This window comes from Lipotes vexillifer, unplaced genomic scaffold (genome assembly GCF_000442215.2).
Source record: "Lipotes vexillifer unplaced genomic scaffold, Lipotes_vexillifer_v1.1 scaffold311, whole genome shotgun sequence".
Lineage (NCBI taxonomy): Eukaryota > Metazoa > Chordata > Mammalia > Artiodactyla > Lipotidae > Lipotes > Lipotes vexillifer.
The window spans coordinates 4687201-4712464 of record NW_006791012.1 but is presented as its reverse complement, the minus strand read 5'-3'; positions in this window follow the sequence as shown (position 1 = coordinate 4712464).

Below are 25264 nucleotides of genomic sequence, written 5' to 3'. Positions count from 1 at the left end.
AAAATATTTCCTATGAGCCCCTAAATTGATTTTGCGAACTTCTAGTAGGTTATGAACTATACCAAAAAAAAAAAAAAAAAAGGAAGAAGAAACAATAACTTCAGCCTTCTCAATCATACCACTCAATTCTAGAAGACAATGGAATATTATCTTCAACATTCTGAAGTGAAATTATGTTTAATTAAGAATTAGTTAATTCTTAGAGGGTAGAATAAAGACATTTTCAGAGATTCAAGATCTCAAAAATTTATGTCTTATGTATCCTTTCTAGGGAAATTACTATTTCAGAAATATAAGACAGTCAACCAAGAAAGATGACAAGGAGCCCAGGAAATGGGAGAGCTAACCCAGAGGATGGTGAGAGAAGTACTAGAATGCTAGAATGACAACCATGCCTCAAAGCCTGGGGCTCATTCAGTCCTGATTAGATCAAGAAGAAAGAGATTTTTTTTTTTTTTTTGAGAATAAAAGTGGACTGATAGATTGATGGTTCTGTGTTTGGAGGCTTGGAAAAAAAATATTTCTAGCCTTTTGAGACTTGAAAATCTTTATATATAGTCGTAATTATGTAGGTTCTGACTACTGGCTTAAAACATTTTTGCCTTGTGACATTTTTGCCAAAAAGTCTTGCCATGTGACATTTAAAGATTATGATAAATCTATAGTGGGAGGAGGTGGGGAAGGGAAGTGGAGGTGGAGGTGGAGTAAAAGGGCTAAATCCTCAACCACCATAACAGGATGTCAATAGACAATGTCTTAAATTGAGAAATCGAGAAATAGCTGAATGAGCAAAGTACTTAAACACAAAGAGGTAAATAATAGATAAAACAGTTAGAAATTGAAAGTGGCAGGCTCTCAAGAGCAGTATGGATAAGAGATGGAGCAGAGGTCCAACTGTATCCCCACATAAGTCTTCTAGAATAATTTATTTTTTTAGAACCATGTGCACATATTACTTTGATGAAAAAACACAAAAATTAAGTAAAAATATTTGCAAACACTTCAGATAGAATTGGAGTTCATGTTTCAAAAGGCCTTACACTTTTTAGGTATTTGCTATATACTGTAAAATTGTCTTCTAGAAGTTATCAGTTTTATTACCACCAGCATGTATAACTAGTATCCATTTCCCTACCTCTGCCAATCTATATTATTCTTTTTCATATCTTTGCCAGTTGGATAGGGGGTAAAAAGTTTCTAACCATTATTTGAAATACATTTTCTTTAATGGGTCCTACTTACAGTTGAGGCTAAGTGGCATTCTGTCAGTTTGCTTCCTGTTAAATTCCTGGATTGCTACTTGATGAAATTGCTAATCTTCTATATGAGTATATGTCTTAACATCTAGACCTAGAGCTAGACAGACTGCAAAAATTACCTTAACTGTGAAGTAACAGAAAACATATCTCAAACAGAATTACTGATCTGCTTTCCCAAGCAAGTACCTCTTCCTGACTTTCCTACTTCTATGTAAGACCCTAGTAATTTTGGACCCTTTCCTCCATATTTAGTCAGTCATCTAATGAATCAACTTTGACTCTACGTAGACTCTTATACTTGTTTCGTTTTTATCCCCTCTTACCACTCAAATGTTGCTTTTGCTTTCAGAAGAATTTTGATAGATATTTCCAAATTTCCCTTCCAAAAGATTTTATATGAACTTATATTTCCACCAATAGTGTAGGAGAACAACTTTGTCCTTGAACTGTCAACACTTGGTACTATACTTTTTGATCTTTATCAATCTAATAGGTGAAAAATAGATGATACCTCATTGTTATTTTGATTTGTACTGCTTATGTATGTAGCTAAAATGTATAATTTCTGCTTACATCTCAGTAACCAACATTAGGTCACACAGACAGGCTCAGAGGCAGAGGGCTCACAATGCCAGCATTTCACTATACAGCCTTTACAGTGCAAGGCAGGGAGGAAGGGGGCTGGAATGGATGTTGAAGCCATCGTCATTTTTCTCATATGACTGTTGGGTTTTATGTCCTTCTCTACCGTAGGATTAAAATTTTGCTCATTTTTTATAACTTTTTATTATAAAACCATTGAAATACACAAAAGTAGAGAACAGAATAACAAACTTTCTGGTATCTATCACACAGCTTAAAAATTATTAACATTCTATATTTTGTTTCACTTATCCCATGCCTAATTATTTTTCTGAAGTCTTCTAAAATAAAATCTCAGATACTGTATTATTTCACTCATGAATAATTTAGTAGGTTTCCCTAACAGGTAAGGAGTTTTAACTGATGTATAACATATAGACATTAAAATGTATGGCTCAATTAACTTTCATAAAATGAAAACACTCATGTAACTACATCTCATATCAAGAAAGAGAACATTACCAACACTCCAGAAGCCCCCTTTCTGTCTTCTCCAGGTTATTACTGTAGGGAAGAAAAAAGTTTTCTTTGACCCTCTTAGGGCCCCTGGATGGGTCTGACAATTAAACTGACAGAGACAGGTTAACAGAAGAGCATACAAATTTAATATAAATTTTACTTGACATGGGAGCCTTCACATGAAAGTGAAGACGCAAAGAAACAGAGCTGTGTATTTTACACTAGGTTTGATGAAGAGTGGACAGTGATGGAGGAAGAGGCTAGGTTAAGGAGTATGAGATAATGCAGTAAACTAGGGGAAATTCACAAGGCCTGTTTGTTAGGATGCTTCTTGGTGTCCCTTTGTCTTCCAAAATTAGGATGCACCTTTACTCCAGCTATAGTGAGGGCACCTCTCACATGAGAGTTTTATGACCTGTTTCAGAGAAGAAGGGTAGGAAGGGGGGTGAGTAGGGGAAGGTCAGAGAGACCTTCTTGCTCTGCTGTTTTTTCAACTCCTTCAGTTTAAAATAGTATTTCATTGTATGAAAATTTCATAGGTTTTTAACCATTCATTATATTAATGGATATTTGGGGTATTTCCAATTTTGGGCTATTGCAAAAAGTGCTGCTATGATCATTCTTGTACAAGTCTTGCTGCACATATGTCTGCATTTCTCTTGTGTATATACCTTGGAGTGCCAGCATTGGATGATAGGGTATGCTTATGTTCAGTTTAAGTAGATACTTTCAGTTTTCTAAAATGTTTGTACCAAGTTACAGTCCCACAAGCAGTGTATGAGAATTACAACTGTTCCACATGGTCATCAACACTTGGCATTGTCAGTCGTTACAAGCTGAGTTCCCTGGGAAGTAGACTCTGAGAAGGAGATGATCAAGCAAGGAGTTTATTGGGATCAACACCTGCAGAAGGGAAAGGGAGTCAGCAGGACTGGACAGAGGGAGGAGTTGGACTATGATGCAGTTTCAACCAGTGACTCAACTGACCCCACAGAGTGCCAAGTCTTGGGGCCATTACAATAGTCCCCACCCTGCCACCATGGCTGCTCTGTTTATATGTCTATTAGATCAGCATAGGAGCTGATGATGGAGGCTGAGTGAGTCAGCCAGCTGAGTCATTTTGTCTCCTGGTGTTTAGTGCCTCTTCTGTGGTAGATGCTCTCAGCGGGTATTCACATGCAATCTTCGTATCCACTTTATCCCTGCTCCTATATGGCCATCCCACCCCAGACTTCTTCCTCCCTGATCTCCCAATCTTTCTTCTTCCAGGCCCTGACCAGTGGGCCAATGCTTTGTCACTGATCATGACTCTATGTATATTCTAACCTCCGGCTGCTTCTCTTTCCACACAAAGTGGATGATGAGTACAGTGAGATAAGTGTTTATAAAAGCACCTTGTCAGTGGTTCTCCATGCCCAGGCTATATACCTCAGGCCAATTAAATAAAAATCTCTGGAAGTGGGACCCAAACATCAGTGTTTCTTTAAGGTTTTCCAGGTGGTTCCATTGTTCATCTAAAGTTAAGAACCACTGCTCAGGTGTTCAGCTTTCTGCTAAAACTTGAAAGACAGTGTTTCTCCAACTTTGTTGTGCATTAGAATCAACCTGTAGATGCAGATTCTTAAGCTCCAAACCCACAGAGTCTGATTCAGAGAACTGAATTAAGGCCCAAATCTTTGGATTTTTTAAGTCACCCAAGAGATGGGTGGATACAAGTCAACCAAAGAGCTAACTCTGACAATCTCTGATATAAGTAAACCAAGTTTCTTGCTTACAAGGAACTCAAATCTCATAGAGAGCAATTTATTTTAACTGGTGGCAGGAGGAATTTTAGCAAAGAGTGTTGAAAGTCATCTCTACAGGATTTTAGAAATCAGATAATTCATTATCTGCTAGTATGACAAATCTGTACTTGAAAAATAAATGGGTCTGAATTACTGTGAGACACTAAATAAGCTTATATTTCAAGCTCTCCATAATACATTTGACTTTTTAAAAAGCCAGGCTATACTATTGAGAATGTTTTCAAAAGAAGCACCCAACCTAAAATTACAGCGGCTCTTTGCTGTCTTTAGGTTCATGTTCTTAATATTCATGGTGGGTTCTCCTTTCTGCTAAAGCCCAGAGATAACTGGCAGCAGCAATTTTCACAGTCAAGAGTACTGCTTCTCCAAGACAGCATCTTCAATAAGTGGTGCTGGGAAAACCAGACAGCTACATGTAAAAGAATGAAATTAGAACACTCTGTAACACCATACACAAAAATAAACTCAAAATGGATTAAAGACCTAAATGTAAGACCAGACACTATAAAACTCTTAGAGGAAAACACAGGCAGAACGCTCTATGACATAAATCACAGCAAGATCCTTTTTGACCCACCTCCTAGAGAAATGGAAATAAAAACAAAAATAAACAAATGGGACCTAATGAAACTTAAAAGCTTTTGCACAGCAAAGGAAACCATAAACAAGATAAAAAGACAACCCTCAGAATGGGAGAAAATATTTGCAAATGAAGCAACTGACAAAGGATTAATCTCCAAAATTTAGAAGCAGCTCATGCAGCTCAATATCAAGAAAACAAACAGCCCAATCCAAAAATGGGCAGAAGACCTAAATAGATATTTCTCCAAAGAAGAAATACAGATTGCCAACAAACACATGAAAGAATGCTCAACATCATTAATCATTAGAGAAATGCAAATCAAAACTACAATGAGATATCATCTCACACCAGTCAGAATGGCCATCATCAAAAAATCTAGAAACAATAAATGCTGGAGAGGGTGTGGAGAAAAGGGAACACTCTTGCACTGCTGGTGGGAATGTGAATTGGTACAGCCACTATGGAGAACAGTATGGAGGTTCCTTAAAAAACTACAAATAGAACTACCATATGACCCAGCAATCCCACCTCTGGGCATATACCCTGAGAAAACCATAATTCAAAAAGAGTCATGTACCAAAATGTTCATTGCAGCTCTATTTACAATAGCCAGGACATGGAAGCAGCCTAAGTGTTCATCAACAGATGAATGGATAAAGAAGCTGTGGCACATATATACAATGGAATATTACTCAGCCATAAAGAAATGAAATTTAGTTATTTGTAGTGAGGTGGGTGGACCTAGAGTCCGTCATACAGAGTGAAGTAAGTCAGAAAGAGAAAAAAAATTCCGTATGCTAACACATATATATGGAATCTAAAAAAAAAAAGGTTATGAAGAACCTAGGGGCAGGACAGGAATAAAGACACAGACATAGAGAATGGACTTGAGGACGTGGGGAATGGGGAGGGTAAGCTGGGACAAAGTGAGAGAGTGGCATGGACATATATACACTACCAAATGTAAAATAGATAGCTAGTGGGAAGCAGCCGCATAGCACAGGGAGATCAGCTCGGTGCTTTGTGACCACCTAGAGGGGGGGGTTGGGAGGGTGGGAGGGAGATGCAAGAGGGAGGATATATGGGGATATATGTATATGTATAGCTGATTCACTTTGTTATAAAGCAGAAACTAACACACCATTGTAAAGCAATTATACCCCAATAAAAATGTTAAAAAAAAAAAAAAGAGTACTGCTTCTCCACTTCATGTGCATAAGAATCACCTGGAGCTCTTGTTAAAATGCTGATTTGGATTCAGTAGGTCTGGGCTTCTGCATTTCTAACAAGTGATGCGTTACTAACATCTTCTATATTTCTAACATCCCAGGTGATGCTGATGCAGCTGGTCTGGGAACCACAGTCTGAGTAGCCAAGATCCATGGCCTCTTGTCCTTCCCCTGTAGCTCATACTTCATCTTATAACAAATTCTGTTCCACTTTGGTCCTTTGGGTTAAAGCCAATAAACCCAAACTGCCTAAGATGTTAAAATCTGGGAGGTTAACTGATCCCATTACATGTTCTGCTTTGCAAGTTAGAATGAGGACTTAAAGAATTAAACTATATTAAGCATAGACTTTAAAAACAATTAAAAACGTGACTCACGCTCCATATTGATTCAGACTCTCCATATCCTTTGATTTCAGCAGTATTATTGTCATGCCTTGATCTCTTGTTAATTAACAAGATTTTAAAAGATGGATTGATGAAAATGCTGTGCTGATCAACTTATCTGATGACATTGAAACTAAGTAAAAATTCTTTTGGAAATTTACTTAATCTATACCAAGAGACATTAAGTTTGTTTACACCAGCATTGTTTTGATATTTGATCTCATATTCTCATTCCTGATAACATATTACAAATAATTTACTTATACAACAAATATTTGCCAAGCATTTACTACATGCCCCTCCCTGTAATAGATGGTGAATTAACTTAAAAGAAGAAAAAAAGCACTTCCTGCAAAGATATTTATTTCAGTATTAACTAAAACGAAAAACTTGGAACTAAATCTTCAACAACTGGGGAATAATTATGTACATTTTGATATAACAACTCAAAGTAATAGTTCAAGACATTAAAAATGCTGTGTAGACTACAAAATTGTGTGTAAAAGGAATTTAAAAGAGGACTAAAAAACTGTAGAAGCAAAAAACTGAAATAAAAGCTAGGGAGGTGTATTGTTATAATATTACCATAAATAAAATGTTGCCGTAAAAACCTTATTAAAAAAACTACACACACACACACACACACACACACACACACACTTGTAGCAGCATCAAATACTATAAAGGTTCATTTCTTTGACTACTGATGCAACTTTTAAAAAGCCTTCTCTTACACCAACAAAAACATTTCTGTCCTTTCCTGCCTCCATAGCCTGCTTCTTCCTGTCTGTAAATGCAGGCAGGAGATGTCGAGGAGGTAATCTAGAGCTCTCCTGATCTACAGTGAGGAAAATAACAGTTTCCTGAAGAGGCTGGCAAATGTTATGCAGACATTTTACATCCGTATCAGTGTTATCAATGACATGGATTCTACAAAGCTAAACCCAGGCATCAAGGTATTTTTCTTTCAGCTATTTCTGCTTAAAAGTTATTCATTTGGGGTTCTATTTTTCTCGTATTGCAAACTTTATGGATATTGGGTTTTTAGCTGTAAATATCATCTTGTTTATATTTGAGTTTACTCAGTGTTGGAATCCCTATGTAATTCTTTAAGTTTGGTAAGTTCTCAGGTACAAAGGCATAATTTACAGAGGGGAGTGGGAGGGGTGTGTGTGTGTGTTTAGGTAGACTACCACAGCTAGTGGGTGATGAATGGTGTTGGGGTGGGAGTGGGGGAAAGGGAGCTTGGGGATTTTTTCTGCAGAGAGAGTGCAAGGCTCAGGGATGCTGTCTTGCCAACTATCAATTTTTATTCTTCTCTCATCCTTTCACCTACCAAAGACTTGCCAGGGCTGTGAAGAATAGATAAACATACACAGAACTAGAAGGACTGAGTAAGTGATAAGCCTTTTAACAGCAGAGATTTTATGAAGCTTACTATGAGCTAATTTGAAAAACAGTGTTGTGAATGGTGAAGAAAGGATGCTCTCATATTCAGAGTTAGAGTGATGCCAATTCCTTCTGGGCACCATTCATACGGATAGCTTTGCTTCTTTGCCCTATGTCAAGGAGTTAAGAGGAATGCCTCCTGGTTTGCCCTCCTATTTACACTCCTGACACACAGAGGTGAAGGCAGGTGGGGTTTTGCATTATTCTGTACGTGCAAGTGGTTGTTCAGTGACCTTGGAAAAGCCCAGTGCTAATGTATTACAGCAGGTGGCAGCCTTTCCCTGGGAGAGAAGGAGGAGCTAGTCTTACCTAAGGCAAAATTGTTTTTGGTTTTATAGCTTTTCTTTGATATAAGTGTAAGGTGATTCATCTAGGGCCTGAAGTTAAGACTGGCTTTATAACAGAGGGAAGAGGTGTAGGAACCCTGGAACCCAGAAAAGGGGATGTGGGCTCACTTCCGGGACCCGGCCGCTTAGTCACTGACTCTGAGTTACTCAGTGGCTGCCCTTGGGGAGCCTGGTCAAGTTCAGACTCCACACCAACAGGTGTAGGTGAAGGCATCAGCCTGAGGCTAAGAAAGGGGCTCTGAGCAAGAGGCCACAGGGAGGTAAAGAACTGACCTAAAGGCATAGAATCAGAGCAGATCAAGAAGACTCTGCTCTATACGGCGAGGAAGGGCGTTTGATAGCAGAAGTATCCCTTTTTCATTCCAGATCTGTAAAGAAACATCTAAACTGCCAAATGTTTTTTTGAAACAGTTATTAAGTTATTCTCCTTCAAGTCTGCAAAGTGCTTAATGGATAGCCAGACTTGGCTGAGAAGCTTGATGCTGGATATATATCCAGTTCGTATCTACTTTCTTAATGGTATGATTGTATTTTATCATTTATCAAGAAGGAACTATGTCAACTATATTTCAATTTAAAAAGGTTTTATGTAAAATGATGTTATTCAAAACAGTGTGAATAAGGAGACATTTACTAAAGTACTTACAAATGGATTTGCTTTGTGACTAAAGGTAATTACTGTGATGAGATGGGGGTAGGAACACTGAGATATCAAGGAACTAGCTGTGACTATTCCAATTAATTAAAATTAAAGCAAAAATTCAATTCCTCAGCTGCACTAACCACATTTCAAGAGCTCAATAGCCATCTCTGGCTAATGGCTACTATATTGGATAGCACAGATTATTGACCATTTCCATGGTCACAGAAAGTCCTACTAGTCAGCGCTGGACTAGAGGAAAAAACTGGGGAGTGCTGCCAAGTGAAAAGGCATGCGGTTAAGAACAAGCCCTCCTTGTAATACTAAGTATTGTAATCATAATTCCTCAGTGCAGCAGGAGTTTCAAATAGAGTATTTCATATAATTCTGAAGGCAATCCACAACCATAACAACACTGCAGCCTACATCTGTGGAAACCTTAATGCTGGCCAGGCACTAAGCGCTCTGTTGTAATAACTCATTGGTCTTTGCAAAAAAACGGTGACTTCTAACTTATCTGTGGTTACCTGGCGTGTAAGGAACAGCTGGAACTCAAACCCATGTTTTTCTGGGTTGTAATAATTAGAGAGAAGACGTGGGAAATGCCTAGCACACTCTGTATGTGAATAAAATCTGCTTTTAAGCCACTTTCCCCTTAAACTGGGCCAACTCTTGGATTCTCTGTCACATACTTGTCTTTCTGGCTGAAGAAGGCTTTTATGCCAATTCTGATAGAGTAACAATGATGCCCTGTTTGTCAGGATGTGAGCCATTTCCTTCTCCTCAACCCCCCCCGCCCCCCCCACCGGCTCAGTTCAAGTTTGCAGAGTGGTCTGGAGTGGCCTTCCTCCAGTCCAGCCCCATAGGGCCCCCCCCCCCCCCACCCCCCGCCCCGCTGACCGCCCCGCCAAAGCAAAATCGGCTATCTGCACAAAGGAAGTTCGTTTCTCAGAAGCTCACCTTTGTAGAAATCAGGTCTATTTGGGTGAAAATTTTGAAGTAAGATATTCTTGTTTAAGACAAAAATATTCTTATTTAAGACTGGAAGTATATATGGGAAAATGCTGTTTTCTCTAGGTTGGTACAATTATGAAAAATATTTCCTCTTTTTGCCCTTTTCTCCTTTTTCTTCAAAATGTTTACTCTATTTTGTAACTTTTCTACATGAATATGTGTAATAACATTTAACAAAATCAAATCCAGATACTACATCATGAAACTGGTTAATTGGTTAACAATATTTTAAGCTTTTGATAATATAGCAAATACTTTAATACTAGCCAATAAAAAACTTTAAACTGAATGCTAAATAATACTTTAACCAATAGCCGAGGAAGCATGGAATTTAATTATAAGGTTAAAAACAGCAATAAACAGTGTTTGGGTACTCACTGCCTCTCTGCAGGTGGGGACTTGGGGTTGTTTTATGTCAGTGGCCCCATGGATGCCTGCTTTATGTCATCCAGTTCAAGGTGAAGTAGGGACTGGTCCATAAAACAGTCTGTGATTCACGCTGTTACTTTTATCATCGATTAGCACCATATGGTCTTTGAAAATAAACGTGGTGTGAGGAAAGAGAAAAGGGATCTTTTCAAACTATGGCATAGATGTCTGTCCTTTCCAGGTGAGGCTCATTATGTAGGAGTGCTGAAACTGCAGGGAAGGCAAAGGGGAAAAAAGAGGTTGAGAACTGGCCCGTACTTGCTATAGTTCTTTTCTCCAATAAAATTCAGACTTTGTGATAGTTTTACTTTAAAAGCTTGTCTTTACCCACTTTTAACACACCATTGTAAAGCAATTATACTCCAATAAAGATGTTTAAAAAAAAAGTGGTGTTCTTTTAAGTGTGTATGCATTTTAATTTTCTTTAATGAAATTTGGTATGCTGCTAAAGGATATCTTTTCACTTTTAGTTAAACCTGTAGTGTGAGTCTACTGTGAAATAATAGCCAAATGAAATGGTAGCCAAAAACGTTTTCAAATATCTAAGAATTCTGATTGAATACAGTTTATAGAATCATTCACTTTAATGGCCTAATAAAAAATTTTTAAGTATAAAAGATAATTTAAAGAATCAAGTGATAATGTAGCAGCAGAGAATCAAGAATTTACTCCTTATTCCCTCACTTCCCCACCTCTGAGGCTTCCACTTAAAAGCATTACTGCTGACTTTAGAGTGTAATTTAAGTTAGGTGGCTATAGGTTTAAAGCTAAGGAAAAACAAAAGACATGTGAATTCCCAGCAATCATCTGTCTAAGCAGGCAGTTGGAGATAAGAAAGAATGAACTGAAAAAGGGCAACAGATTCATTCCACAGGTGGTGTATGCAGCTGCAAGGACTCGGTGAGCCAAGCGCTTTTCAGAAACACAGAGAAATATTCAGCCTTGTCCACTCTCATTCCCTGCAAGAGGATAAACCTGGCAGCCTTAAAAAGGAAGAGTCCTGGAATCAGACCAGGCTCTTTTGTGTTTCCTGTTTGATTGAAGGCATTTTGAAAAAAACAGAATCCTGAGATCAATTCACTTAAAAAAATTATGTACATACACATATGAATACCATGCATTTTATACTGCCTGATGGATGCCAAACAATCCACCTCTGCCAACTAAATTGTTTTTGCAGATGTCTTGGAGCTACCTGTTTGTCTCCTCTATTCTGATTTTCATAGTAAGATATTATTTCAAATAATTTTTCTTTTTGCTTATGGAAGTAACAAGGCTAGGGTCACTGATCTGATACCACAGAATGATATGTTAATACTTGGTTCCACACTGTACTTCTGGTTTCATAAAGAAGGCTGCATTTAGGCTTTGGTTTACAGAGTTCAGTTTACAGGTGTATCCTCACTCTATTTTATTCCCATCCTCTGGCTTTCCACCGCTGTGTGCTTTGCTTAAGTGTGGGTAAATGGATGAGCTACTCACACAGCGCTTCACATGGATGATCTCAAAAGGCAGGCATCTCATCTCATTTGTGGAATGAAAAGACTTCAGGAAAGATAGGGTTTACATCTTTCCTTTTTTTTTTCTTTTGGACTTTAAGTGCGAAGACTTGAGTTAATCACCCTCCTCAGTTCATGATGGTACATGATCATTCATCCATGCAAGGTCTTTTCTTGTTTCATTTTATCATTTTCTTCTTCTATTTTATTATTTTGCCCTTTCATCTCCAGCATCAGCAGCCACTCTGATATATTTAATATGTGCTTGGATATGCACGGACCCCCAAGTTTTTAATATAATATTGTTTTATGAATGTATGTTTTAATTCTGTATTGTTCAATGGCTCATTTGTGTTTATTGATTTTTTTTAATGCAGAGCTGTTTTTAAGTTCTTTCCATGTTCCTTTATGCACATGTAGCTAATTTCTTTGAACTGCTACATAAGGTTCCATAGCATGTGTCAGATACCTTTAATATGTCCATCCCCCTAGTGACAGGACACCTGGACTGCCTCTAACTCCCTTGTACCGCAAACAACCCTGTGATAAACATCTTTATACACGTCTCCTTATGAACCTGTGCAGAGAGGAATTCCTGAGTCATAGGTTGCATGTGTGCATGTGAATGTGTGCAAGCACACACACACACACACAATTAAATACTGCCAAAGTGCTCTCTAGAATACCTGTATCTATTTACCATCCCACCAGCAGCACACGAGGGTCCTTGTTTTCTCTTTGCCGAGAATGCCAAATCATTGTCCAGCTTTCTAATTTTTACAAATCTGTGTGTAGGTGGTATCTTAAAAAGTCTTAATATGCATTTCTGTGTTAGTATACTGGTGACACTGAACTTCTCTTCAACCCTTCTTAGACATTTGGTTTTCTACTTGGGAGAAATGGCTATTCTTACTCTTTGTCAATTTTTTTTTTTTTTTACTCAGTCCAGATCTTTTTTATTTTATTGAAGTATAGTTGATTTACAATGTTGTATTAATTTCTGCTGTATAGCAAAGTGACTCAGTTATTCATATACATATTCTTTTCCATTATGGTTTATCACAGGATATTGAACATAGTTCCCTGTGCTATACACTAGGACCTTGTTGTTTATCTAGTCTATATATAATAGTTCGCATCTACTAATCCCAAACTCCCAATCCTTCCCTTCCCCACCTCCCCTCCCCCTTGGCAACCACAAGTCTGTTCTCTATGTCTGTGAGTCTGTTTCTGTTTCATAGATAGTTCATTTGTCACTGTTTTGACAAAGATTCTTTACTTCACCAAACTTTAGTCAGCCTCCTGAACCTTCTCCTAGGCCCATCTCTTCTCTGCACTTTCTTGTGAAATCCAGCTTTACCAAGAACCCCGCTAAGTCAGTTTAACCAGAACCCTCCATCCTAGATATCGGATCACGCTTGATATCCGATCAGGTTCCTCATCCTCTACCAGGTGATGTCTGATCACCCAGGTCTATCTTCAGCAAAAATCTTGTTAGTTTGATTCAGCCAGAATGCCACTTACTGCCGATTTTCCTCTTAATAATTTTCCATTCACTGACCCCTCCACCCCTGCTCACTTACCCATGCTCTATTTGGAGTTGAGCCCAGTCTATCTCCCTTACTGTATAATTCCATTGCAGTGGTCCCTATACCACAAAGTAATCTGAACAGGGGAAGTTTAATATAAAGTATATTAACTAAAAGTGGGATTAACTACTAAGGAGTAAACAGAACTCTAAAGAATACACAAATAGTCTATATGGGGAGCAGTACTTTCTAAGGCAGTGTTACTGAACTTCTTTTTTCATTATTGCTCCCCTAACGAGATTTTTTAGACATTTTCCCCCCTTAATGCTCCCCTCCATGAAATTTTAACACTGCAGATATACTGTGTATCTGTTTATGTGCTGTGGCCTTTTTCAGGGCCATAAACCATTGTAATACTTAAGATTATTTCACACCTCCCCCCCAAGAACCAGTTTTTACCCCCACTGAGAATACTTGCCCTAGGACTAAGGCCGAACACCCCAGGAAGGGACATAGTTGGAAGAGCCCGTTCTCCCCTCAAGGCTGAGATTCTGATCTCACTGAAGAGGGTATAGCTGTCATCCATTGGGTGGTAGAGAAATTCACTGAGGTGCTGCAAGTCAGGATGGGGAAGAAATCACCTCGCGGAGTGCCTGTGAGACGTGCTGGGTGGTGTGGTTGGGATTCTGGTACCCACTGGCTGCCATGCACTACAGGAGAAGGAAAACCACATCAGAACAAAGAAGAGAAGTACTTTCCTCCTGCAGTGGCCCTCCAGTGCTCTTTACTGACAAGGCATCAGGCCAGCTGCAAAGGAGAAATATTTATAGGGTCCAACTCCAGCATCACAAAGCAGGGTAGTAAAGGGTAGATTTGAGCTGAGAAGAAATAAACTGGTAACTGGAACATGCATCAAAAGAAATTCTTTTAAATTTAAGGTTCTAATTAAGTTCTGGCTAATCAAAGCTTTACAATGCCAACTCACCACACTGTGGTATATACACATCAAAAACGTCTAGGAATTTGCAAAAATACAAGGCATATCATCAGTAAAGCAATTTATTAATGTTATGTGTTGCCATTTACATGTGATGTTTATGTCTTTGGCCCACTGTCAGTGAGATTTATACTTTGAGTTATTTTCTTGAGAATGAATGTGAATGTCTGATTTGCCTGTATTCTTTCTCTAAACAATTCAGCCATAGACTGTTGACCAGCTGACACCAATCTTGTCTTTTTGATAGTAACATTTCTCAGGGTAATTCAATGAACATTTTGATTTACCAGTAAATCTGTTGTGAGGCTGGTAAATATATCAGTTCATCAGGACCTGATTATTCTTGGGTGAACAGATGAAACTGAGTTTCTGAATCACAAATCAAAGGTCTAAAACCTTTGATGTAGAGCAGAGCAGATGTACGAATCATTGTACCACGGAAGCCTAGGTTGTCCAGTGAGACTTCCCCACTCACCATATACTGAACTACCTAAAGGTAATCTGTGCAGCCAAGGGACAGAGCAAAGATAGCTAGTCAATGTCTTTGGCCTTGTTTGAAATTTGCCCCAGTGCTAATTGCTTATGTAAGCCTATAGCTGCATATCATATAGATGTCTCAATTCATACTTCTAGTTTAGATTTGGGCGTGAAATGGCTTCCTGAAACAGGGCATGTGAATCAAGCTCTCTGGAATTTAGTTTCATTACTTGTAATGTGAGAAAGTTGGTAAAGATTACATAAGTGGTATGTTGAATAAGCACCATTCTCTGACCTAATCGCAGAGCAACCTTATATATTTATTTTTGCCCCCACTGTTCCTTTACATATATATAAGGTCAGATTGTGAGGGGGAAGAGAGGTCATCTTTCTCTGCCCTAGGCTGAAAATTGTGGCAGGCCCTTAAATTTTCTGGCCACTTTGGCATCATAGACTTTCAACTTCAGTTATAAACAGTCTTGATACAGAAATTAGATGTGTAAGATGTTAATCAAAACTCCAAAGCTGATGTTAAGAACACACCTTTTCCTCTCCGCAAGCCCAAGACATCTTCACTCTGAAAGCCTGCAGTGGGAAGGGGGAGGGATATTGGATGGCTCTTCCTCAAGCCTTCTTGTCAAGTGAAATGAAATATCATTACACTGTTCCTGAGATCCACTCTCCACCGTTTTCTTCCTTCCTCTCTGCCCAGGAGGCTGGCCCTGCATGAATGTGTTCTCTTTCTCTCTGGCTTCCAGTTGGCTTTGGCCAATGGGGAGCCCTTGCAGAAGACCAGAGAAGGTCAAGGTATTCATCCCTTGGCTTTTTCCTAGTGAGACTGCCTTTGGTTGGCTTGGGTCAAGGTCACTGCTCCTCTTACTGTGGTCTGCTCCAAATAACACTCCCTTTCCAGATGCTGATAATCACTCCCTTAGGGTCCCAGGGTGTCAACCACTCTGTTTCTTTTAACCCCTAGTTCCCAGACTGTCCCTTGGGTTTACATTACACCCCCAACAATCTCCTTACAAATAGTCTCTTTGAAAAGAAGCTCTTCTCAACTTATCCTAATTTAAGTGTACCATCTGTTTCCTGTTGGGACCCTAACTGGAAAAAATTCATCAAAATTCGTATTGCATAGCAACACTTGAAGTTTAAAAAAATCCATTTTCTTAGATTAAGTAACACATCACAATACTCACTCTTAAAATCATTTGCCCCACAATATTATTATCCAAAGTACTTCAACAACTACTGTACTGTACTGGGCCAAGTCTAGGTTCAGAAAGCCAGAGCTGGGGCTTCTAGTCTCTCCCAATTCATCTCTTTCCTTCTTGTTCAGGGCTCTCTTGCTGGTAATCTCTCCCACCGAAAGGAAAAATGGATGTAATTAGTTTCAATATCTTCATGAATTAGTCTATTTCCAGGAAAATATGCATTTTAAAAGGGAACTCCAGGATAAAAAAATGAAGCTCTAATGACAGAAATTTCAGACTCTGCGACACCAGGAATGGGGAAGTATGTTTGACCTCATCTATTCTGAGCAAGATGAGGCCTAATTTTCCTACATCTTTGTTCTAAAACATGTCACACAGGGCTGAGTTTTAAAGTCCCCGCTTCAGTGTTTGTGCAACTGTTCAGGACTTTCCAGGGTATCAGTTATTCAAAAAAGTTTAGCCCAAGTCAAGGAGAGCTTAGCGTTTAGTTTTGAAAGTACAAGAAATACCTAAAGATTGTGGGTAATTGTCTTACAGTGTGCCTGAAAAATCACTAATGTTACCTCTCTTTTTACATCTTGCCTCTGATCAGCCCTGCAGCTTTAGCTACACTTAAATAAAAGAAATCAAGTAAACAACTTTTAGCAATCAGGGAACCTTAAAATTGCAGGTGATCTGTAGCAGGTTAAGCACACAGCAACACACATGCAATCATTCAAATTTTGTACCTGGCAAATGAGGCTAACAATTTATACCTTGATCTGACTTGATTGTTTGAAAAAGCTGCTTTTCTGTGGCATAAATATAGATGCTAGTTCTGTCTTGCAGCCAAGTTTCTCACTAGAAAGCCATATTAATCTTATGATTCCCTTACAAAGAAACTAGTAGAAATGATTTCTTCTCAATTGTAAACTAATAAAAAGGTATCCATGAGTGCTTGTCAAGTTTAAAAATATTGTCTTTCTCCTTTTCCCCTCTGCATGAACTTAGTTGGCTTTGGTCCACACATATTTACTGCTTATTATGTGCCAGGCACTGTTTAATGTAAAAATACAGTGCTGAAGAAGGCAAACCAAGTCTCTGTCCAAGGTGGTTGCCCTCCAAGTGAGGGGGAGAGAGGTAACATTTAAACAAACAAATAATACAATTTCAGGAACTAAGGGCTATGAAGAAGACAAAATAGGGTAATATGGTCGATGGTACCTGGGGTGGGATGTGGCCGCGTGGTGACATCTGAGTTGAGATCTGAAGGCTGAGAAGGAGGCAGTAGTGCGACAATCTAGGGAAGAGCTCTGCTAGCAAAGAAACAGTAAGTGCAAGGGACCTAGGGTCGAAATGAGCCTGGTGTATCTGAGAGCAGAAAGGTGGGCAGTGTGGCTCTAGTAGAGTAAGAGGGAAGGCTTGGAAGATGAGGCTGAAGAGGGAGGCGGAGTCAGGTCAGAGTGATAGGAAGCTATTGGAGGATTTAAAGCAGGGAAGCTGGGAAGTGATAGGATCTAATTTATATTTTAAAAAGAGAAGTCTGGCTGCTTTGTGGAGAATAGATTGTAGGAGGTCGGGCATAGAAGCGAGAGACCACGGAGGAGACAATGGCAGAAGTCCAATCACAGATGCTGGCAGCCAGGCTGAGGGGGTCAGCAGCAAGGCCACAGCTGGCCCACACTGTGCTTTTGTGACAATTAGAAAAAGTCTCCCATTCCCTTTGGTGGTTCTGAATAGCAGATGGGTGATATGTGGAGTGTGAAGAAAAGAGAGGAATCCAGAATGACTCAGGCTTCCACTGCCTAATTGGGTGGATAACGGTAGAATCAGGTTTATGTTCACTTTGAGGACCATGAAGTTTTTGCATCAAGTGGGTTTACCCAAGTCACAGCTGAAAACTTAGTAACATTTACCACACTGACACTGGCTTCCCCGCAGCACTGGAAGCCTTATGCTGATGTCATGGAGATAGCATTGTGAGATATTCAACCGGTGTGTTTGCCTTCCCGGTAAACCCAGTCCCCATGGATCCTCCACCCAATGAGTCAATGACATGCTTTGAGTCACGGGGAGGAAAAAACCCAGCCAAGAATGGGTAAGTCATCATTTACTTTGAGTTTCAAAATAGGATTGAAAAAAAATTCATAGCAAGACAATAGTTTGAAATTAACTGCCTTTGATTCGTAAAAGCCAGACTTTGTTGAAAGAAAAAAAAATGCATTTGCATACACGGATGAGGCAGAGCTTGGAGGGCTGCCCCTGAGCAGGTCAGACAGTGCCAGGAAGAACACAGGATGTGATGTCAGAGCCATTTTCCCATGACTGGAAAGGAAGATAAACGTTTAAGCAGCAGGCAGGAAGTTGTGAGAGTCAGAGGGTGTGCGCACAGGGCTGCCCCAGATGAGGGGTGGAGGGACCCTACGGCAGGAGGGATGTGTACCCTGCTTTTCCCTTTGGAACTAGGCCAACTACAGAGAAGCGGAAATGCTAGGGTTGGGCAACGAGGGGCCTTGAGAAGTGCTCCCAGTTCCCGGGCCTGTGCATGGTCTGCAGCAGAGCCCGTGGGAGAATGACGAAGGCTGACAGGATGAACGGGCTGGAGGAGGCCTGGCCTTGGGCCAAGAAGGTACAAGGTGTGCGGCCTTTACCACTGAGGGCCATGGTGGGGACCCTGGCTGCCAGTAGCTGGAATCAGTGTAGCCCAAAGGCCAGAGAAAACAATTTCCTCACCATGGCCTCATGGTCAGGAAGGCCTGGCGGTTGGCAGACTTCCCCTGCACCTCCCCTGTAGTGTGCCTTTCACCTGGGCAATATTTTTAGAGAGGGAACAGGGAGAGAAGAACCCTGCGATGAGGGAGAAACCCCAAAAGACTGAGTGATTTCCCAAGGGAGACTGGTTTAAACCTAAAGGAGATATCTTTTATTTGCAAGACCAAGTGTTTTCCACCTACATCAGCAATGGGGGCTTTTTAGCAAGTAGTCGTTATAGACAATAAAGTTACCATATATATTCTTATAAATCTGATTTATTTAGTGTGTCCATTTCAAAGCCCCTACGTTAGGAAGGTCTGTACCTCTACTGAATGAAGAGAATTCAGCTTATGTACCTCAGCCTATGATGGAGGGGGGCAGGGGCGAGGGAGAGGGGAGGGCTTGATTCTGTCAACACTGGTTGCCTCCAGGGACAGTAGCTCGAGGACAGAGGAGAAAGACTTATTTTTCACTGTATACCTTTTGTAACTTTTGTATTTGTACCATGTGTAAGCATTAACTATTCAAAAAATAAAGTAAAATGGGAAAAAAAAAGTTTCTGAAATGAAAAAAATGCAGATGCACAGAATCTAATATTCGATGCTCGACAATTAACATTCAATACTTTTCATCTCACCAGGAACCTCTGAGCCATTTCTCCTTCTTGGCGCACCCTGGGTTTATTCCTTTCATTTGTGCTGGTGTTGGTTTTGTAAGCTCTCTTGCCACTCCAGCTTGCCCATGACCCATCTGTGCTTTGTACCCCAAACACAGTACATCCTGTGGGTAGACCATCCATTATCCAGGGGAAAACAGTCCTACTGACCCAGTCAGTCTTACCTGCCGTCCTGGATTGAGGTGTGGAAAGGATTAATGAGGGGTAGATCTGGTTGTTTCCACCTCTTTGGCATCAAGTAGCAGTGGGGAATTAGCGGAAAGGACTTGAATACTGGAGTCAAACTCACTAGGACTTGCCTCTGCCAGCTAGTAGCTTTAGGTCCTTGGGTGAGTCTTGAGTTTCTTCTTCTACACATTAGAGTTAATAGAAGCCTCATTGGATCAACCTAGCACAATGCTAGAACTGTTCTGATTACCCTCAATCCCCAGTCCAAGAGAAGAGAGATTAATTTTGATAAAATCTTACATCCAGCCAAACTCAGCGTGCCTCTTCTCCCTGTTTTCCTTGGTTTCTACCCAAGGCCTAAGCCCCTCCATTCATCTATCACATCTTTTACTCTCATTTACATCCTTCCCTATACTTTTACTCCCGTGACCCAATCTTCCTCTACTTCCTTCTTTTATTAAATGTGTTTTCATTTGCAAGTAACAGGCAGCTCAAATCTAACTGGTTTGAACATTAAGGGCATTTATTGACTCAAGGGGCTGAAAATTCAGCAGTGGCAAGGGCCTTGGGTTGGCTGCAGTTCAGAATTACTATGGTCTCTGTTTCTTTCCGTCTCTCCACTCAACCAACCCTCAGCATTGCTTTATTCTGGGACTGACTCCCCTAGTATTTATAGGCTGGATGTCAGCAGCAATTGAGCCCACATACTTCCTCATTATGTCCAGAGGGACTGAGAGGGAGTGAGTCTACAAGCATCAAACAAAAATCTTAACCTTCCATTAATTGGAATAGCATGAACCAATCATGGTGACTAGGAGATAGCCATGTGCTACCTCACTAGGGTCTAAATTGTCCACCCTTGAGCCAATCAAGGGAGAGGGGATTACCATGATTAATTTAGACCAATGGTTCTCAACTGTGAGCAGTAACACCTCCTTAAGATTATTGAAACATGTTGTTATGACTGGGGTATCACTGGCATTTAGTGGGTGGGAGCTAGGAGCTTCAAATGCCTTGCAATGTACAGGACAGTCCTGTACAATGAAGAATTGGCCTGCCTCAAATGCCAATAGTGCCCCGCCAAGACATACTGGCTGAGACAATCAGGGCACATCACCCTGAAGTTGGGGGTTTACTTTCCTCTGAAGTGTGACAATACATAAACCACACTAGGGTGAAGAGATACCTGAACAAAAATGACCAGATCAGCTCCTTCCTCACCTTTATTGGCTCCCTTCTGTCTACTTAAATCCCTCTTGACAGTATCATTTACTTCCTAGCCCCATTCTGTTATACCTACCCAGGTAAACCCTATTGTGGCAGTGATTCTTAGTATCTCCCAAGGTCTGGGCTCAAATTTTTAAATTTAAAATGTCACTGGTCACATGGCCATCCATAATAAAGACTAAAATTTTCAGCCTCCTTGCAGCTAGATGTGTCAAAGGACCAAGCTATGGTCAATGGTTTTAGGTAGAAATGGCATATGCCCTTCTGCTGGTCCTGCCTTCTTCCAAAATGCAAACAAAATGGATGGAGCTGGAGTAACCATGTTAGAACATGACATGGAAGCCAAACCCTGATGGCAAAGTAAGGCACTCAAAGGAATTTTGATTCCTGACACACTGGTGCTCTATTCTAGCCTTATTAGTCTACCTGGATTTTTATGTAAGAGGGCAATCAACTTCTTTCATGTTTTTTTGTTTTTTTTTCTGTCACTTGCAACCAAACATAACTATGTAACAATATTGGACCAATCTAACTGCCTCCCCACATCAATACTGGGGGTTCAAATGCTGATGGTCAGTCAAATCACATGACTAAGCAGATCGTTGCCAATATCTGGTATATTCTCCACCCTCACCTGGGTCTTCAGTGCTGCCCAGCAGTGTCTCCAATTCTCTCCAGTAGCCACTTCAAACCTCCTTCATGCTCCTCAAATTTTCATTCTTTCTTCTCCTATTTCCCTCTCTGCTTATTTCAGAGGGAAGATACAAGAAACCATTAGATAAGAACTTCCCCCCTCAGTTGCCCACCTCCAACATTGCTTATATCCACACTGTTGTTTTTTTTCCCCTTTTCTCCAGTTACAATGAAATTAGCTTGTCTCAGGCTAATTCTTCCCATGTGCTACGGATCCAATCTCCATCCTATGCTCTATCCATTATCCTCCTCCCCTCCTCCAAAGGCTCCTTCCTTTCAGCCTTCAAACATCCTTAAGTAGCTCTAATCTGCAAAGCAAACACACAAAAATCTTTCCTTCAACCTTGCATCTCTGTCCAGTTTTCTCCCTTCTCCTCTCCCCTTCTTGCCTCTCCTCTTTTCCCTATTTACTCCCTTCCCTCCCTTCTCTCCTTGGCTTCTCCCTCTTCATCTCCTCCCCTCCATAACCAAACTATTTGACTTTTTCAGGTCTCCACTTCTTCATCCTCAAACCTCTGAAGCTTGGCCTCTACTTCTCTCACTCCTTGAAAATGCAGTTGTCAAGGTCACAGACACCTTCCTTGTAGCTAAATCCAATGAATATTGCTCAACCCTTGACTTACTTTGCTCCTCAGTAATTTGACCCTGTAGACCAGCCCTCCTTAATGGGTTCTCTTCTCTTGACTTCCACGTCATCAATCTCTTCTGGTTTTCTGTCTTTTTTCCTCTGACATCTCTCAGTCTTTCCTATGGGTTTCTCTTCTTCCACCCTACCCCTTCATGTTAATGTTCCATCTGGTTGGGTCACAGCTTCCTGGGAGGGCTTACTCATAGGACCTCAGGCTGATACTCTCCAAATCCATATCTCCAAGGTGGATCTTATTTTGGGTTTCAGAATCATACATTCAACTACCAACAGAACAGCATCATGGATAGTTTATAGTGATTTCAAACTACATTCATCCTCCTCCCCTTCCCTATAAACCCGCTCTTCTGTTATACCATACAGGGAATGAACTACCATCTATATAGTTGCCCAAGCCAGAGTCATGGCTCCTCTTTCATCTGGTCAGTCATAAAGTCCTGCCAAGTCTACTTTTAAATACATTAAATGTTTAAGATGCATCCGCCTCTCTCCATTCCCACCGCTACTTCCTGTATGCAGTTCCCCATCATCTCTCACTTGGGCTATTCTGCAACTTTTTGTCTCTCTGCATCCAGTCTTGCATACCTGTTCTCCACAGCAGTCAGAGAGAGTGATCTTTCAAAAGTGCAGATTTGATCTCGTCATTCCCCGTCTCCCTATGGCTATCAGGATAGAGCTCAAGGACACCTTGGCTTTTCTTACAAAAGCCCTGTCTGATGTGCCTCCCGCCTGTATCTTTTCCTCCCCGTTTCTGTACTTTCCACTTAGCCACATTCAGTTTCAGTTCCTCAGATATGCACTGCTCTCTACTGGTGCTGAGCCTCTGCACAAGCTCATCCCTCGCTAGGAATCCTCTTCCCACTGTCCCCACTGCCACCTTCCCCTGTCCTCTTCCTTCAAGTCAGGCTTCTCTGACCTCCCAAGTCTGGTTCAGTGCCCCTCCTATGTGCTCTTAAACGATCTTTATTTCTGTCATAGCACTTACACATATTGTAATTGCTTACTCGTTCCCTTTGACTAGATTTTCAGCATTGTGAGGGTAGGGACTATGTCTGTTTTATTCTTTATAGTTTCAGTGCCTCTCACTTACTAGATGCTCAATATATTTTTGTTGACTAAATGAACCCAAAGTAGGTATTCAATACATGCTTCCCTTCCCAGTGGATAAACACGTCTGACTAGTCAGGTAATTAGAAGGTATTCAATGAAACAACTGCTCTCAGGGTGAGGGAAATGAAAGAATCCCTCCCCAGACATCTTATTTAATGTTGAAAAAAAAAAAACCCACTGAGTTTAATAGAGCACTGTAAATTGTGATGTTCATATGGAGAAAAAGACCAAATTAAAATCAGCCCTTGGGGCTTCCCTGGTGGCGCAGAGGTTGAGAGTCCGCCTGCCGATGCAGGGGACACGGGTTCGTGCCCTGGTCCGGGAAGATCCCACATGCCGCGGAGCAGCTGGGCCCGTGAGCCATGGCCGCTGAGCCTGCGCGTCCGGAGCCTGTGCTCCGCAACGGGAGAGGCCACAACAGTGAGAGGCCCGCGAACCACACAAAAAAATAAAAATAAAAATAAAAAATCAGCTCTTGCTTTCCAGTTTAAGTTGTCAACAGGCTTTCTTCTTTGAGGTTTCCCCATGACTCCCACAAGAATAAGGAAAGAAAGGTATATCACAACTGTCAGCAAAGTTTCTCATTACTTCCCTCTCCACTCAAGAATGAAGTTCCTCTCTCCCATCTTGTGATCTCAAGGTTGCTAGAAAATTAAAAATAACTCTTCATCCTTCATGAAGGATGAAAGGTCCAGTTCTGCTCAAATATTCAATGAATATTTAACTGAAGGCTGACTCTATACAACACATCCTCTTATTTTTCACACTCTCTTCAAGTTTTATGAAGGATCAAACTTTGTCTCCTGCAAGTATTTTATTCTCTTGCACAGACTTCCCTTCAAGAGGGCAGCCTGTACTCTATTGCCAAAGGCCCTCTAGCTTTTAAGAAGCAGAATGAAATCAGATAAATAGTTTCTGTCCCAGCCATACAGGTCCAAATCACATCACTCATTTAAGACACCAAAAAGAATTTTGCTCTGAGCTACTTTTCTAATCACATTGATCATGATGCATTGCACTACTTACTCTTTCTTATCCATTAATTCCAGTATATATTAGCCCTTGGTACCTGTTTGCTGGTCATAGAATAGTTTTTCTCCATGAGAAAACAACTGGTCCAGAAAGGAGATCAAATTTTGGATCAAACAGCAAACCAACTCCATTATCTCCAATTTCATTTAAAGAACTGATCTTCTGGAATTTCACAAAAGCATGGCATTACCTTGTTGGCACCCATCTAAGTTTAGTTTGCTTAGATACAATGCCAGAAAACACAAAGCAAATGCTGGCATTTCAGAAATGCTGTGTTGGCTGGAAATGAACCATGAAAACGGAAGCAAATGGAAGCAAATGAAAGGTCTTAAAGTCAGTATGTTCTTGCCAATCAGGAAGATGAAGTTGTCACTGCGTAAGATTCCATTTTGTTTCCTTATACCAAGCTCTCCAAGACTTCTATCACCTTTCCACATAAAAGAGAAACTTAAAAAAAAAAGCCACAAAACAGATTTTCTGGAAATGTTCTCACTCAATGAGATGTGAGCTTCCCGCTGTGTGTAAATCTTCTCTAGTGAATGCTGGGTCTTATGGATACAAGTGTACTTACAAATCAGACCAGGGGTATTTGGGAACCCAGAAGGTTAGTTGGTAGCTCAAAGTGTCAGCCATAATGAGCAATGAACAAGACAAAAGTTAAATTAATGTAATATTCTCAGGCTAAAAATTTAAACTACTACATGTTATATCAATTCTTTCACTCACGTCTCTCCCATTTTGTAGAATATTTCACTGGTAAGCAGATGTAATTCATAATGAAGGAATGCATCAAAAGGTTAAGATCGACTTTCTATTCGAATTCCCATTACAACCAAGCATATTTGCAGATCAAAAAGATGTTCAGGGCTTCCCTGGTGGCGCAGTGGTTGAGAGTCCGCCTGCCGATGCAGGGGACACGGGTTCGTGCCCCGGTCCGGGAAGATCCCACATGCTGCGGAGCGGCTGGGCCCGTGGGCCATGGCCGCTGAGCCTGCGCGTCCGGAGCCTGTGCTCCGCAACA